Raw genomic sequence first — 5,879 nt, 5'->3', positions numbered from 1 at the left:
GGACGAGGTCGGGGGGCAGTAGCCCCCGTAGCCGTGCAGTGCATATTTGCTGCCATTCCCGCAGAAGCTTTTCATCTCGGTTAAGGAAACAGCATCTAATGTTTATTGAGAGAAAATCGGTGCCAGATGAATATTGCAAACGGAAGCTGCCGCCTCCGAAGGACATCATCACTCTTCCAAAGGACCTGGCATTCCGGGGTTACGGCTTCAAGCTGCTTGCCCGGATGAAGGACAGAAGAAATCAGGTTTTAAAATTATTTTGCTTGTGTTTTCTTCTGTTAATGGGTCCAGCTTTATTTCATTAGAGGCCAGGAGGAGCTGTGCAGCGAGGTCGGGTTCGAAATGCTGAGTTCACATGCCTCCATCGCCCTCCATGCTTCTGTGGTTGTTCGTAAGGTCAAACAGGAGGCGGCAACTCGTGTGCCCCATATGTGGGTACACAACTCCTCCGGCGAAAGTTGTCATCTTCCATTCCCCGGACCTCTTTCAGTAAGTAAATATTTCTCAGATGTGTAAATATTGTGGGACTGGCTTCCAGCGATCAAAGTCTGTTGTTCGAAATGTTTGGATCAATTAGAGAGTAACGTAAAGCAAAGCGCATGCCAGTGCCGGAGAGCAGGAGCGGCGACGCAGGCGCTCGGCGATGCTCGGCCGCAGCCTCGGAACCGGCCCAGGCGGCAGGCAGGGATGCGCTGGGAGCCAGCCGGGCTCCGCAGGCACATCTCTTCCAGGCAGCGCTCCAGCCGACGCGGGAATCCTTCTGAACCGGGAAATCCAGCAAACGGGTCCTCAAGCCCCCGTTCCGTTTCCTTCTGGAAAGGCGAGGGGTGAAGGGAGCTCAGCACCCAGGAGGTGTGGGTGCAGGGGCTGCCTCAAGGTGCTCTGGGCGATGCACGTGCCTCATTGAAAGCCATAAACGTGTATGAGGAAAAGCACAGATCGCCCATTTCTGCATGAGATGGTCTTGTCCCTGCCTGTGTCCTTAGACTCTTCTCTAGTTTATAAAGTAAACCACATTTTTCGAATCTTGAAATGGCCTCTACCGGTGATTAGAAAATCCGGGAAGGAAATCGGCAGAGGGAGCCCTTTGGATGGCAGTGAAAGTTTCTGCCTCCACTGCCAGAAGCCAGTGAGGAGCTGCGGGGCCCCAGCACAGACTGTTGCTCACACCGGGCACATCCCCGAGTAGGGAAATGCACCGAACATTGCTCTCGGGAATATTGAAAAAAACCGAGGGAGGCTGGATCTGTGCTTCCTCACCTGGATTTTGCAAGGCATTGCCCGAGCGACCGTCACCTGCAGAACGTAAGCCAGCAGCACGTCCCGTGTCTCAGAGCAGTCCAGCCCTTGAGCGCTTGACTGGACGTGGATAGCAGAGAGAGCAGCCACGTCCCCAGGCTCAGATCCCCAACCCAGCACACCCACCCGTAACTCGCTCCTCGGCTGCAGGTAAAGCCTCAACCACACCAGCAATAGCATTTCCACTATCAGGGCAAAGAAAACAAGCTCCAGAAGATCTGTCCCACCCAGCCTGCTTGCTTTCTTGCCTTAAACCTACGTGTTAAACCCAGGAGCCAACAGAGGGTTCACAGGAACTGATGGCAAAAACCCTCCAGAGGTGGCAGACACGTAAGAGCTGCTTGTGGGAAAGGCGTGTGAAATCCTACTGCTGTTAAAGAGTTTAGAGAAATAACATCGCGTGTTTTAGCGCATTAGGTGCTGGGTGTTTATTTTCAGATGTGCAAAACGCTCCTACTGCTCGGGATATGTGGTGTGTCTGCAGCGGAAGAGCACAGAATAACATTAATAATTTCTCCAAGACAATTAATTAGACTCCCAAGGATAAAGCTTAATCTAATTTCTGCTGTTACACTTTGTCTTCATAAAAGTCTGAAGAAATGAATGAGCTTATACCACCCTCGCATGACGAAAACCTTCGTCTCTCTTGGAAAAAAAAGAGGGACGAAGCAAAATTGTCAGCACTTGTGATTTTTATATCAGACCTGCAAAGTTCACTTTTATTCTTGAACTCGCTCCCTCCTACCCCAATTTTGGCTTTTATTCTGTTTTTAAAAAGCAAGTTTTGAGGCTTGGTCCTTTTGCAGACCAAAGTTTAAAATACAAACTGCAGAGACTCAAAACCCCAACAGCAAATAAAACAGAGAGAAGATGGTTTTTAAGGGGATCTCATGATCTTTGAACAGTTGATGTTGGCAATACTGAGCATGCTGCAGAAACTAGGGCCTTCCACCGAAAGCACTCCGATAGCAATCCACAGGTCCTGAGGCCATTACAAAAATTAGAAAGAGAAAACAGTTATTAGGTCTAGATAAAAAATGTAACCCAGATTTATAGCTGATTTTATCAAGCTCTTTAAAGAGCTCGGCTCTGGCATTTGACGCTGGCCCATCTGCTAGCAGGTCAGCCTCGGTCCTTCCTGCACTGCTTTAAGCAAAGAGCACTTGCTATTTTCTCATAAAATAAAGTAACTTAATTTCCTATGTGTTTTATAGCTCTCTGTGTTCAAACATCACCAAGGTTTGTTTCACTGCAGTACAGAAGTCTCCAAATGCTCCTTAGCCACGAGAGATGAATATCACAACAGGGTGCTCCCCCTCGACGTGTTGACACGTTGATGCTTTAATTCAGGGCAAAAGCTACAAGTCCGGTTCTCAAAGCAACACTCACCCCAAGCAATCCGTGTAGGTTGCAAAAAGTTCGTGGCAACACGAAATCCTTACGGATTTGCACGACACCCATAGCCTGCTGTCCACCCGTTTTCCCTATCTGCTCCTCTGTCTCAGGGAAAAAACCGTCCCAGAGTTTTCTGCCCTTAAAAGTTTCATGTCACACCAATGAGAAACGGTGCTGAGCCTGTGTAAACACCTGACGTGGCAGAGCTACCCTTCTGGAAAACTCACCCTCAAAAATGAGACAGCAAAAAAAAGCCGCTCGGCTTTCCCTTCTGCCGGCGCTGTTCAGGAAGGAGGGTTTCTGCTTCGGAGGCGGCGAACAGCATTTTTGCTGGGCTGGAGGAGGAGGGAAGCCGTCACGGGACCGGGCTGAGTCACCAGCATCTGACCCGATGTGTCCAGAGGATCCTGCACCTCTCCAGAAGCCTCTGGAAGGACCGTGTGGTATCGTGTGGACCGCGGCACCCAGTCCAGCCCAGCGAGCGCCTGCCCGCTGCAGCCCTGCGCCGCCCCTCCATCACCACACACCTTCCTGCCAGAGCCGGGGGGTGCACGGGGGCCAAACCTTCCCATCCCCACCAAACGGCAGCCCTCCGGGAGTGCCGGGACAGTGATGGGGGCCTCAGGCTGGAGAGATGATTTGGGGAAGAATTCCCTCTGGTAAATCATCATCAGCCTCTGTTGTGGTTTGTAAGCAAGGAAAAGACGGACGCCCTCCCCTCCCTTCATCCTGCCAGGGCTTTACTGTGAACATTAAAAGTTTAGACATAAGGAGCATTTCTGGTGAGCGTGGCCTCAGAGCAAGAATCTCACCAAATATTTTTAAACACTTCCCAGCAGAAAGTGGGTGTAGAGAGAAAGCAGAGCACTGCAGGGATGCTAATTGCTCCTTTTTGAGCCTTTCCGCTGTAACCTTGAAATTTTAAACTTGAACAGCTTTTTTTCCCATCCCCTTTGCTGTTCCTTTGCTGTATCCTTCTGTGAAGCTGGCTGCTCAGAAGCTAGGGCTGACAAACCACTTTTTGGGCAGGGGTTGCTGTGATGCTATGGGATTCCTAAAGAACCGTAAGAAAACATTCACGCAGCCGGTGCTTCACGCTGAGAATGCCAAAACCCAGACCCTCCAGCAAACAGCAGGAAAACCATCTCAAGTTAATATACGTGGGAATACAGCACAGCTTCTCACACGGCCTCTCCAGGGGGCTGAGAAACCGCTCGGAGCCACATCCCAGGGCTGGGGGCAATAGGAAACGCCGGGAGAGCGAGGTCCGAGGTCTGTGCCGGAGAAGGGCTCGCCGGGAGGAAATCCCCGACCTCGAGGAGAAGGAGGAGACAAGTCACTGAGTCACCCCTGTCCGGTGATCGGTGAGCTAAGCTAACAGCAGGCTCGTGAAAGCCTTGTTTTCGTTATGTTTTGTAGAAGTGCATGATGTCACGACCAGAAAGCTGAGCGTGACTCAGCTTGCCCCACCAGGAGAAGGGAAATTCCCTCTGGCTTTTGGCCCCTTCCGTATTTGCCAACTGGATTAAAGGTCACACAGAGGAAAACTTAGATTTCTGGGTTTAATTTGGTGCATTGCCTGATAATTATAAATGCATCAATTAATCTGGAGACACGACTGGCTCGAAAAGACCCAGCAACTTGAGGACAACCCACTGTGCCTCAAACACCCAGGCAGAGTGACAGAGAGGGGAATAAGGAATTGGTCCTGTCTGGGATGGCAGCAACTCGGTGCCTAAGGAATGAATGTGCTGGGACTGGGTCCCAAAATACAAGTCTCTGGCTCTATAAATAAGACCGAAAGTGGCCGTCGGGGACCTCAGAAACAGGACACGAGATGGACATGCTGGAGGTGCTGCTTGGCAAGGCAGATTCAACATCGGCAGTGTCCCCTGTGCTGCATGCCCTGCTACCGCCAGTCCCTCTTCTGATTTTATGGAGAAAAAAAATAATCCAATGATGTCCAGTCAGCAACTTTCACCAACATTTGCAGAAATAAGGATACACACAGCAAAGAGGCAAAAGGGAAGGCGAGTGCAATACGCCTTTGCTGCGTGCCCAAACCTTTCGATATCTCGTGCTGTAAAACCTGGTGAATCATTCCCTGTGCAGCATCATTCATGCTTAAACCTGAATCTGCTTGTGTTTAAAATTTAACTCATCACTTCACGGTGGAATATTGGCCATGTCATACCTAGATATTGAAATTCCTAGTCAACTTTTTAAGTTAAAAAGGGCAACCCTTTCCACTGTAAATACTGTTTTCCAGAAAAGTGTTGTGATTTCAAAATTGCCACACATATGCCAAAAATTTATCTATATGGAAGGCCAAGTGTTTTAACATACATACTTTAGGTCAAGAAATAAACTACCTCCCCATGATGGAAATTAAAACTTATCCTCCTCTTGATTGCAGAAGATGATAAATCATGACACAGTTTCTCCTACGTTTTTATTATCTTAAACCAAGAAATATGTCACTGAGAGTCAGAGTGGTCAGGCCCTTGGGTGAGAGGAAATTAACACCACCGAGGAACCTAATAATCATTGATCCATCTTTATTTAATTACACTTGGACGGCACAGACGGTGTGTTCTGCCAGCTGGACTCTCCTGTGGCCAGATTAAGAGGCCTGTCAACTGTATCTGATCTGCAAAAAAATACCGCTGCCAACCAACTTGGAAAGCCGCCAGAACATCCTCCTTAATGTCAGTTGTGTTTATACTAGTACCTTTATTTTTAGCCCCCCCTTCCAAAACACCGGGTTCAGGGAAGAGCATTAGCCGCAGAGTTGTTTACCCCTGCCACGCCGAGCATGCAAACCCCTCCGATGGGTACTGCCACCCTGGCGGGAGCGGGGCAGGCTCACGGCTCCCCACCTCCATCACGCTGCCCGGGGTTGGCTTTGCTCGCCCCGATGCAGAAGATGGAGGCGACAAGCAGGACCGGGATGGCCGAGTGCCGCGTTAGCACGTGCCCTGGCTAACGCTGGCGGCTGCTGCCCGGCAGCAGACGGGGACCAGTTTGGCCCAGGGCTGCCCCACGGCCCACAGCAGACCCGCGGTCGTCTTTCCCCACCGGTGGGTCTCAGAGGCCGTGCGGCCGCCCAGAAGGCACCGACGCCGCGCTCGCTCCCCACTGCCCAGGCACCGCAGATGCTTTTGTGAGCGGCGCGGCCCTGTGCC

The sequence above is a fragment of the Aptenodytes forsteri genome, unplaced genomic scaffold (assembly GCF_000699145.1).
Source record: "Aptenodytes forsteri isolate BGI_AS27 unplaced genomic scaffold, ASM69914v1 Scaffold54, whole genome shotgun sequence".
Lineage (NCBI taxonomy): Eukaryota > Metazoa > Chordata > Aves > Sphenisciformes > Spheniscidae > Aptenodytes > Aptenodytes forsteri.
Note: the sequence above shows the minus strand (reverse complement) of the source record.